This window comes from Oryx dammah, unplaced genomic scaffold (assembly GCF_014754425.2).
Source record: "Oryx dammah isolate SB20612 unplaced genomic scaffold, SCBI_Odam_1.1 HiC_scaffold_4, whole genome shotgun sequence".
Lineage (NCBI taxonomy): Eukaryota > Metazoa > Chordata > Mammalia > Artiodactyla > Bovidae > Oryx > Oryx dammah.
In genome coordinates this window covers 18,741,974-18,754,773 of record NW_024070188.1, presented here as the reverse complement: position 1 = coordinate 18,754,773, position 12,800 = coordinate 18,741,974, and positions in this window count along the sequence as shown.

Here is a 12,800-nt window from a genome sequence, read left to right as displayed (position 1 = left end):
CCATATGATTATCTCAATAGATGCAGAGAAGGCCTTTGACAAAATTCTTTCTCTTTTTAAAAGTCTAGATGGCATGATTTTCTCAGGAATGAAAAAAATCTTAAAGATTATAATCTATTGTTTCTAATCTATGCTGAGTTTACTAAATTGCATTTTTTTCTGTCAACAACTTTTATTAAAGATGTGTCATTTTCTTTTAGTATGCTGGGCACATAGTTGCAACTATCTAAAAAAGGCACTGTTTAATTAAGAGGTGGCATTTTTCATAGAACGAATGCTCATGCTGCATATTTTTCTTCTCATGTATTCACAAAGTATTATCAGAGAAGAGGGAACTGAACCAGTTCCTTAGGTCCATGGTTTATTTAGTCCAAGACGTTATCTTTTATAAGTATAATAATTTGAGTGGGGGGCAGAAATCAGTTTTGTTCCTCATAACTTCTACTTGAGAAAAGATAGGATTGTATACTGAACATTCTACTTTCTTTAATAACCTATTATGAATTTATCATCCAGAAATTTATAGGAAGCTGTGTTTTTGGCTTATTCCACCAGTTGGGGTGGGGGGGTGGTGCGGGGAATAAGTTTCATAAGGTTACTGCCTGCTGTGTAAATTAGTACTTTACTTTTGTTGTTTTATAACTACAGCTTTTAGGCTACCTAGGGTGCCTCTTAGTTCTGCTATTAAAGAATTTGGTGAACAAGATTGTAGTGGGTGAAATGAGTTTTTAGACTTTGACTACATGAGGAAACTGCCATATAACTGTTTCAAAAATATTATTATATTGCATTTAAGTCTATATTTAAACTGTTGAAAAAAAGTAGGACTGCTTTGAAATTTGTATTTTCTGCCAGAAAACATCCAGTTTTGCTAAACCAAAAGCGAATTAGACTGATGGCTAAGGAAGAAGCAGAGCTGTTTTCACTGTGAAATGCATTTAACTGAACTCAGTGCCTGAGAGAAGCAGGATTAAAAAGAGCAGAGCTGGAAGAGGTGACTGACATAGAGCTGGAAGCAAGAGACTGTCCTGAGCTCTATTAAAGAATTCTTAAATTGTCAAAAATAGTAATGAGACTGAGAATAGGGCTAATCATTTATATTTACTTAGTGTTTTTTCTCTAATTACACCTGCCCTACATATCTTCATTTTATCAAAGTAACCTATTTATTCCAATATCTCTAACACTGAACACTTCCTGAGAAAACACCTCACTTTGAGTATTTTGTGCCATCTTAAACTGATGACCTCCAGCCTTAGAAGGCCGTCAGTCCTACCCAACTGCTTTGGGTAGGACTGCGCTATGATCTATGATCATCTATGCTCATCTATCATCTATGATTTGCTCTGCCCCCATTTCTCTCTGAAATGTTGTTTTTCCACTCTCAGAAAATTTGCCAAGTCAGGGCCAGAAGCTTCAGCTCTGCCGCTTACAATTTTGTCTCTTGCTTTTCTTCTATTCTTTTCTCCTGTCTGAACTTTGCAAAATCTGCATTCCTTTTCTAATTCAAAATATCAATTCTTGGAATGATGCCACATGAAAATTTTATTTACATAAAATCATCACCTTCCTCTTGTCCTCATTTCCTTCCATATTCAATTTAGTTTGTGTTTTATTTTTTGATTACCTCCCTATGGATACAAAACTCTCTCTCTCTCTATCATATGCCCTTGTAAAAACTGTAACTTTGTTTCAATCATCTATCTTTTCCATGTCCATAAGTGAACAACTGAAACTTCTAGGAAAAAAATCAACTGCCTTGAATAACTAGTTTTATTTTAGTTTCTATAAAGCAGAACTCCACTTAATAGTGCCTAGCACTACTTTTAGGTTTCCCTGGTAAATTTGCTTTACTATTCTTTGAAAGAACTATTTGAAAACATCTCCTTTTCCTTAACCTTCCTGCACATTATATACTCCCCACATCCTAAACTGATAGCCTACCTCATACCTCATTAATCAAATAAAAGCAGACTGCAAATGCTTCATTCTCCCATCACCAAGTTAACAAACTCATCTTCACCCTCACACATCCGCTTTTGTATTTTCTCCTTTTATAATTGCAGAGATATCCTTGCCCCATCAAGGTCCATTTCCTTCACTTGTACTCTCATGCCCTAGTATTTCCCATTTTAATTTCAAAACCCCTCCTTTGACCTCACATCTTTTCTAAGCTGACATCCTATTTTTCTGCTGTTTTTCAAGGCAAAACTGTATACCTGACTCCTTTTCCTGTTTATTCATCATTGCACTCCAGTTTGGCCTCTTTCCATACTGCCATTGTGCGGCAAGTATCAACTGCCATCTTCAGAAACAAAAAGGGTGGTTCTCTGCATCTCACATGACTTTTAGGGAATGTTCTACTCAATCAATTACTCCCTCATTAAAAAAAAAAAATTCTCTTTTGGCTTTTATGAAGTGACTTTCTCCTCTCCTCCTACCTAACTGGAAGGTTTTTCAGTCTCTTTAATTGTGTCCTCATCCCCTTATCCCATTACCAAATGTTTGAACACTGCACTTGTAGGCCCAATTTTTTTTCTTGTGCCTCCTTAAGTGGGTGAACCAGTCTCAAAACTTGAATACAAATCTCAAAACTGATAACTGTCACATTTATATCTTAAACCTTGATTTCTGACCTGAGCTGCAGACTCAGGTATTCAATCAACTTGACGCGTTCCATTGGATATCTAATAGACATCCCAAACTTTTCAAAAATGTGACTTTGTATCTCCCCCACCCCTAAAATAATTTTTCTATGATGTTTACAGAGACAATTGCAGACAATACCTTTCATACAATATTTGAAGCAGAAATGTGATTCTTCTTTGATCCCACTACCTAGTTTATCCTCTTCACGCAGTTCATCAGCGATTCTTACTGATGGAAACATACGACACGTTTGTGTCTACAACATCAGTGGTGTCCTTTTAGATGTGGCACCCTTATATAATTTACAACCTGAACAATCATGCTCAATTGCCCTTTCCTTATTCTATCACCAAATTATATCTCTAAATATATTTCTCTCTTACTTTACTTCCACTTTGCTAGAGAAAACCACCATGATGTCTCACTTGGATTATTGCTTATAGCCTCCCAGCTAATAGTATGTTTTCCTTCACTTGATTTTATATGCCATTGACAGCATAATATTTTTAAGGTATTAATTTCATCATGTTGATTCCTTAATTAAATGCATTAATTTAATTTAAAAACTCCTTGCAAATTCCCATATGTTTTGGCCCCTGTCTACTTGTCAGACTTCATCTTGGCCACTGTCTCTGTTCCCTTTCTAAGTTCCTTCCTACCTTTGACCTTCTGTACTCTTTGCTTAAAATATTATTTCCCTCTCAATGCTCCTGGATATTACTACATTAGTTGTAAGCCTGAAAAGCATGACCTCCAAGAGGCATATTCTGCTCAACGGATTTGAAGGAGCACTCTTTCTCTCCACAGACTGCCACAGAAGAGTGACTATTCCCTTCAGGGCATTTATCACAATCTCTTGTTAATATAAACATTATGGATTTTTTGTTCATTTACATGTGTATCTTCCATCACTAAGATCCACGAGGGTAGGGGCATTATCTTGTTTACATTCTATTTTTAACTTCTAGGATAGCATCTCAGATAGCTCTTGACCAAAGAGTTATTGAATTAAATATTTGTTGAGTGCGTAAATGACATTGTTATATAGCCACAAAAGTATTAGTGTATTCATTTTAAATTTAGGCTTAGTGAAATTAGATCACTTGTCCAAGGATACATAACTGGGCCATGATTGACCCAGCTTTCCAGGAGTCAAAAGGTATTGTTGTTGAACTGTGTTGGATGATACAATTTCGAGAATAATTCAGGGAAATCATTTAAGACATTACGGGACAATCCAGTACTTGTTTTACAGGAAGATAATTAGGGAAAAAAATCAGAAAAATTGTTCCTGTGGACACACTGAATCATGAAAAAAAATTTAATCCTTGCTTTGGATGAAGCGTGGAAGGCTCTGCTTGGTACTGACAGCCAGCTTGTTTATTTTACATAGAACATCTTCCAGTAGTGTCAAGCTCTGTAGAAAACAGCCAAGGATTGGGAACTCATGTACACCTGTGGCAGATTCATGTCAATGTATGGCAAAACCAATACAGTATTGTAAAAAAAAATAAAATAAAAAAAAAAGGAATTAATAGGGTTTAGAGTTAGGATAAGTGACAATCAGGTATGTTATGAGGTTGTACAGATAGAAATAGGAAAGACAAGGCCATTTTGGGTCAGGACTGAGAATCTGTTTAAGTTAAATCTGTCAGGTACTCAAGAGCCAAAAATTAGTTGTTATAAGCAAGGACAATCCTGAAACGTATATATCCAAGCAGTAAGTCAGAGTTTGGAATCAAATGTTCTTGAAGCTCTGGAGAAAGAAAACGCTGATACCCCAACAGCTGATTTAGAAAATTAAGTGAACCAAATAATTTCAAATATCAATTTAGGCACAGAAGGAATATGGTGTTGAAAATGAAGTCGCTGAGTCATGTCCAACTCTTTGCGACCCCATGGACTGTAGCCTACCAGGTTCCTCTGCCCATGGGATTTTCCAGGCAAGAATACTGGAGTGGGTTGCCATTTCCTTCTCCAGGAGATCTTCCCAAACCAAGGATTGAACTCGGGTCTCCTGCATTGTAGGCAGATGCTTTACCATCTGAATATAAGAAAAATGATAATAGAAAATAGCTGTGACTTCATACCTGTTTTGAGAACCCTGGATTGCTGAGATGGAATATAAAGCTCCAGGTGTCAAGCGATCCTGATAGATTATAACAGGAACTCAAGATCATTTCTTTCAGTCACAGCTGTTAGAAGAAAACAGAGCAGAGTTTGGGAATATGAATATATTCATTGTTACTTTAAATGAATACCATCTTTACAGCAAATTTTCTTAATGTTTCTTATTTATTCTGTTGTTTTTAGTAATTGCTTTTGTGCAGCAAAAGTAAAACTGATTGGGAATCAGTGACTCTAGCCTCAATGCCAGGCAGTGTTTTAGGATATCTTTCCTGGCTGATTAATTTCTCAATTAGTAGCAATTTCCTAAAGTTACATGTATAAACTTCTGAAAAATCATAGAGAAACTAATATAAACCCACTTTATATGTTCAAAGCTTTTCTTCCCCTTTGGTCTATCTTCATAAAGTAGACCCTTAGCTATTTTTGCTGCCTGTATTGGTTAGTTTTATGTGTCAGCTTGGCGAGTCTATGGTGCCCAGTTGTCTAGTTAAATGCTAATCTGGGTGTTGGTGTGAAAGTATTTTGGAGATGTGATTATCACTTATAATTAGTTGAGTTTAAGTAAAGATTGCTCTCCAAAACATGAGCAGGCTTCATCCAATCAGTTGAGGGCCTTGAGAGGAAAAACAAGTTTCCCAGAGAAGAGGGAATTTTGCCTTAAAACTGTTAACAGCTTGAGTTTCCAGTCTGCCAGACTGCCCTGAAAATTTCAGACTTGCTAGCCCCTACAACTGCATGAGTTTATTCCTTAAAATAAATGTATGTGTGTGTATGTGCGGGCATGAACGCTCATCCTACTGGCTCTCTTTCTCTGGAGAACTCTGACATACTACCCGAGTGAGGAATCTCAACAGGTGTCTGTGTCAGCTTGGACTTTTGTTTCAGGGATGGACACATCAAAAATTTCACTGAAGGTTAATGTTTTCTCTGCTGCTTTTTAATAACTTTCTTGAGGATAGCTTATCAATGCACTTTTGGACTCTTTGTTAATAACACTACATTGTGTCATCTTCTTTGAGGAATAGTCTATAGGAAAATTTTAGTACCTTTCTAAAGGTATAATCGATGATGATAAAGTCTAAACTGTGCTCAGGGGTTTGTGCTTATTTTTTCCTATAGATTAATTATCCTCAGTGGCCCACACTGAAGCATTTTAAAGAATAAAGCTCTACAAGAGTCCTAAGATAGGTACAATGCAACAAATCATGTATTTAGTGGATACTGGATCATAATGGATAACTCATAAACTTTCACTGCTGGAGGTTTACATGATTTCCACCTATACTGAAGCTCACCTGCTACTTTATTTCATGTGCATAGCAAAATATATTTTGTACCTTTTCTCCATTTGGTTGGTATTTTACTATTCCCCAAAGCCAGTCTTTTGCAGACTTAGGAAATTTACTGTATGTTGTTTTAGCCTGATTGCTTATGAAATTCTGATCCCTATGGACCCAGTGGTTTGCATTTCACTCTGAAGGGGCCAGTGTTTTTCTCCACATTACTATCTCTTTACAGCTCAATTCTTTGTGTATGGCAAAAACAAACCATCTCTACATTTCTGATATGCATTTTTATTGGTGTGGTCCCGCAATTTTACAGTCATCTTTTGAATACATATCAAATATTGATTACTGAGGTACCCATTGAGTATACAGGGATAAATAGAAACAATAAATTCAAAGTCGAGTGTTAAAGAAGTTTGAAACTAAATAAATCATATCTACTTGTTTTCCACATGCTTATTTTATGTCTCAAAGCAGCCAGACCTGATTTCTGGTCATGTTTCTTTTCCTTTAGAGATGATGCCTGCTTCAGCATACATTGAATTTTCATTTATTTGAATCCAACCAGCTTTTCTGGTGAAAGTGAGATTCATTGGTCTGTACTTCCTCAGTAGTTTCTGAAAGTGTTATAGAGGCATCATTAGTGTTTCAATAAGATTTTCACATAACAAATTGTCTGACTTGGGAAGTGAGGAAATTGAAGATACCTTTTTCCCCAATTCTGGAAAAGTTGTTTATTAGTTCAGACAAATATTTGCTTCTAGTGTTAATATTATAAAAGTAAACAGCATATTTTAAGTCGCTTTTAAATATTAAAGGAAAAATCTTAAGGGAATATTGGTAACAGGTATATAATACTATGTAATATGATGTATTCTTGCCTGGACAATCCCATGGACAGAGGACACTGGTAGGCTGCAGTCCATGGGGTTGCTGAGGGTGGGACATGACTGAGCGACTTCACTTTCACTTTTCACTTTCATGCTTTGGAGAAGGAAATGGCAACCCACTCCAGTGTTCTTGCCTGGAGAATCCCAGGGACGGGGGAGCCTGGTGGGCTGCCGTCTATGGGGTTGCACAGAGTTGGACACGACTGAAGTGACTTAGCATAATATGATGTATTAAGTACAAAAATGTATATATATATAGTTACACATATGTAATATGCATATAATTTATAAAGCAGAATTCACCAGTACTGGCTGGTGATTTTTACTTGAAAATTAAAATAATGGGTTAATATAGGAAAATGATCAATCTAGAACGGGTTTTTTTACACTAGTTAAAAAAAAAAAAAGAACACAAGGGAGAGTAATGAAGAAAATACATTGTACTTGAATGCATTGTACTTGAATGCATATAATAGAAATCCAGTGGGATGATTCTTATAATAAATGTCAAAATTAATGGATGCAGTATGTGTGGGAGAGAATAAAAGGAAAGAAGAGTGGCAGTTTGTGCCAAAAACATTTATGAAGCAATTGAGAGTCTTTTGAAATATGCAAAAGGAGAAAATAATTTGAATAAGCCTTATAAGCAAACAAAAGCAAGTTCTACCCAGATAGTCTTATGCTGAGTTGAATTTTTGTGTTGGTTTTGTGGACTACTTTTCTTGATAGGTTTTTTTTCCCCCTGCTTTACTGCTACTTCTTGGAGCTTAGGAAAGGACTGGGTAGAATAATAAGAGGCTATCTAATGTTTTTACTATTTGAAAAGAAGAGAGGCCAATGCAAAAATAGAAGGATTCTGACCTATTTTGCCATCCTGTTTAGTTTTCAGTATGTGCCTACCTTTGACGGTGTTAATTAGGGTAGGAGTAAGCTGTTTCAGGCCTTTGTCTTGTACCTCTCAAATACTCAAATGTATCCCTCCAGTAGATTGGTCTCTTCAAATTCTCTGAGTTACCTCCATTGATCAGATTGTCTACCTGCCTTAGCTTGGCACTCTTGTATGTCTGAGGTATCTTTAACTTTTAATTACAGCTTTTAAAACCCTGTTCACCCTTCAAGTACCCCCATCTATATCTTTCCTTGAGAACTTCCCTTTACCACACTCCCATGCTGACTCCCCTCTCTTTTCTCTGATTTCACAAAATTTAATGTCTGGATTACTCATCAGCTGTTAATCTGGGTCCTAAGTAGCAGCAGGCTACGGTAGTAAGTTGGGAACTAAGACCAGAAACTGAGTATCCATAAAATATTGAGGTAAGACTGGATAAGCAAAAAAGATCTCTTTCTCCCTTCCTACTTCTCTTACCACTGCCCGTCCCCCCCACCCCCCACCCCCAATGGAAAACCAACGCAGTAAATTCAAAGTATATGTAAAGAACCGGAAGATCAGCAGGATTTGAAGGACGATATCAGTGTAGCAGTCAGAAGTCCAAGGAGAGATTGGGACAATCTCAGATTTTAAAGTGAATTTTAGGTCACAATTTTGGCTGCCAAAAAATCACTAAGCCCCAGAAGTTTACTTAGCAGGCATTCCATAAATTTTTTTTCATAAATAATATTTACAAAAGTGCTTGTCATTCAGAATAATTAAATGCAGGACCAATTCAATTCTCCTTGGGACTCTCAGCTTTCTGATTGGCTCATTTGAGGGGACCTTTTTCCTAGACTTATGAATATTAGAGCTTGAAAAAAATCAGATTTTCTCATTCATCATTTTCATTCTGCAAATAAAGAATCTTTTAGGGCTACTGATGACTGTATGAAAGTGTACATAGCAAGCCCCAACCTTAAGTATGCTCTTAATGGAAAAATAATAGTCTAACCAGAAAAATATTTTTTAACATAAATCAATAAATAATGAGTACTTTTTGTGTGTATAAAAAGGCACCGTGCTAGGGATATACATAAGATATACAAGAAAACTAATATAAGAGAAAAAATAGATTATAATTCCCAAACAATATGGTGGGGATTTATGTTTGTTTTCATGAAGTATTTTCACAGAATTTCTATTGGGTTAGTACTTTTACCAGTTTTATTACCTTCACAGTTAACTAAATTTTGGATGACCTAAACATGGAGCCTTCTGATTTATATCACAGTGAAACTGGGTCAAGAAAGAATGAGGAGTTTAATTCTACCCCTCTGAATATCATTCTGTATGATCCAGATATGTCCTAATGTTCCTCTTTTAGGCAAAGTGCGTCTTGGCTCCCATTTGTTTTATCTGTGTTTCATACATGCTTGTAGATCTTTGTAGATCGGCATGATTTCATGAACTGTGATAAGAGTTTCTACTTCTTCAAATACTGTTCATCACTTCATTTTTTTAAAAATATGAAATATTTCAAACCTGTGTGTGCATGCTCAGTTACTTCAGTTGTGTCTGACTTTTTGGAAACCTATGGACTGTAACCCACCAGGCTCCTCTGTGCATGGGATTCTCCAAGCAAGAATACTGGAGTGTGTTGCCGTTTCCTTCTCCAGGGGATCTTCCCAACCCAGGGATCAAACCTGCATCTCTTTCATCTCCTGCATTGAGAAGCAGGTTTCTTTACCACCAGCACCACCTGGGAAAATGACATAATCATTTAATGAAAGCATTAAAGATACATTAGAATCTTCCTATATGTTTGCTACACTAAACTAATTGACAAAGCAGCAGGAGAATAAGCGTTATAAGTCAGTCCACTGTTAAAAGCCATTGTAGTAAAAGGCATCGGATATTACTGAAACCTAAGTTTGTCTTTGCAGAAGGCAATGGCACCCCACTCCAGTACTCTTGCCTGGAAAATCCCATGGATGGAGGAGCCTGGTAGGCTGCAGTCCATGGGTCACTGAGTCAGACATGACTGAGCAACGTTACTTTCACTTTTCACTTTCATGCATTGGAGAAGGAAATGGCAAGTGTTCTTGCCTGAAAAATCCCAGGGACGGGGGAGCCTAGTGGGCTGCCATCTTTGGGGTTGCACAGAGTTGGACACGACTGAAGTGACTTAGCAGCAGCAGCAGCAAGTTTGTCTTAGGCACTGGAAACATAAAAAGAATTAATGTATGCTCTCTGGCCTCGTTTAATTTATTGGTGGGATATACCTATTGCTGTTGTTTAGTCGCCAAGTCGTGTCCAGCTCTTTGACCCCATGGACTGTAGCCTGCTAGACTCCTCTGTCCATGGAATACTAGAATACTACAGTGGGTTGCCATTTCCTTCTCCAGGGGAACTTCCTGACCCAGAGATTGAATTGATGTATCTTGCTTAGCAGGTGAATTCTTTACCAATGAGCCACTGGGGAAGCCCAATACCTGTTGAAGTTCTGTGTAAAATTCAAGGATATGAAATAGGTTTCACATCTTGCTTCAACAGTGATAAACTGATAATAGGTGTCTGCAGATCTGTCAATGAGAACTCATAATATGTTGTAATAAGATTAGCTAGGACTTTTCTGTTATTGATTCATATCTTAATTATATTTGAGCCTCAGATTATACTCTGTATGCTTTTGATCATTTTACATTTTATTTTTCATTTTACATTTTTTCATCCTTGTTTTAAGGCTCTATTTTATTTGGAGTGTTGAAATCTTTCATATTTTAATGTAAGTGGTTGGGTTTAAGTCTACCATGCTGCTCTTTGTTTTTTCTTTTTATTTGTTCTACCTATTTTCCTTTTTCCTCTTGTTCTGACCTCTTTTTGAATTAATTTAGTGTTTTTTAGTATTCTAATTTCTCTCTACTATTGGCTTATAGCTATTGCTTTTTGTTCTTTTTATTTATATTGTTTTAGAGATTGCTCAGTGGTTTACAATACACATTTTAACTTATCAGAGTCTACTTAAAATATTATGATGCTTATCTCTAATGTAAGAATCTTACAACAGCAAAGATTCATTTCATACTGCAATTCTTTATTGTTGTCAAATAATTAGCTTTTGCATGTTAAACCCCAGCATGCATTGTCATCATTTTTGCTTTAAAGCGTAAACTTATCTTTTTGTTTTTAATTTTCATCTAATTTTAGACATATAGAAATGTTGTAAAATTTAGTAAGGAGAACTTGTGTATACCTCTTTCAGTCTCCCAAATGTTAACATTTTACATGACATAGCATATTTTCCAAGACTAGGAACTTAACATTGGCATGATCCTGTTAACTGCAGATCTTATTAGAATTTTAACTATTTTAGAAAAATTCAAAAAAGAAAAAAAAAAAAGCCTTTTATGTTTGCCCACAAATTGACTATTTTAGATACAAATCTTATTTGGTACCCTTTGTTTCATCCTTCCTGAAAAAATTCCTTTGCCATTTCTTATAGTACAGATCTATTAGTTCAAGAAAAATATCTACTTTTGCTTTATTGACTACACCAAAGTCTTTGACTGTGTGGATCATAAGAAACTGGACAAAATTCATAAAGAGATGGGAATACTGGACCACCTCACCTGCCTCCTGAGAATTCTGTATGCAGGTCAAGAAGCAACAGTTAAAACTGGACATGAAACAACAGACTGGTTCCAAATCAGGAAAGGAGTATGTCAAGGTTGTATTTTGTCACCCTGCTTATTTAACTTATGTGTGGAGTATATCATGCAAAACGCGAGGCTAGATGAAGCACAAGTTGGAATCAAGATTGCTGGGAGAAATATCAATAACCTCAGATACACAGATGACACCACCCTATGGCAGAAAGCGAAGAAAAACTAAAGAGCCTCTTGATGAAAGTGAAAGCAGAGAGTGAAAATGTTGGCTTAAAGCTCAACATTCAGAAAACTAAGATCATGACATCTAGTTCCATCACTTCATGGGAAATAGATGGGGAAACAATGGAAACAGTGACAGACTTTATTTTTTTTTTTTGGCTCCCAAATCACTGCAGATGGTGATTGCAGCCATGAAATTAAAAGATGCTTGCTCCTTGAAAGAAAAGCTATGACCAACCTAGACAGCATATTAAAAAGCAGAGACATTACTTTACCAACAAAGGTCCATCTAGTCAAAGCTAAGGTTTTTCCAGTAGTCATGTATGGATATGGACTATAAAGAAAGCTGAGTGCTGAAGAATTGGTGCTTTTGAACTGTGGTGTTGGAGAAGACTCTTGAGAGTCCTTTGGACTGCAAGGAGATCCAACCAGTCCATCCTAAAGGAAATAAGTCCTGAATATTCATTGGAAGGACTGATGTTGAAACTGAAACTCCAATATTTTGGCCACCAGATGTGAAGAACTGACTCACTGGGAAAGACGCTGATGCTGGGAAAGATTGAAGGCAGGAAGAGAAGGGGATGACAGAGGATGAGATGGTTGGATGGCATCACTGACTCAATGGACATGAGTTTGAGTAAACTCTGGGAGTTGGTGATGGACAGGGAAGCCTGGCGTGCTGCAGTCTATGGGGTCGCAAAGAGTTGGACACAACAGAGTGACTAGACTGACTGACTGATAGTACAGATCTATTAGTGATAAATTCTCTTTTGTTTTTCTGAAAGATTTTTGAAGGATTTTGTTTTGAATTCTAGGTTGATAGATTTTTCTTTTAGTCCTTTAAATATGTTTTGTGGCTTTTTGTGTGTTTTTGTTTTTTTTCTAGCATGAAGTGTGTGAATATTATTTCCTTGTTCCTCTTATATGTCTTTTTCCTCTGGATGCTTTAAGAGGATGCTTTCTTTTCATCACTGGTTCCCAGTAAAATAATAATGATATTTCCTGTAGTTTCCTTTGTGTTCATCCTGGTTGGGTTTTTTTTTTTTTTGTCTTTGAAATCTGAGAATATATAATTTTTATGGAATTT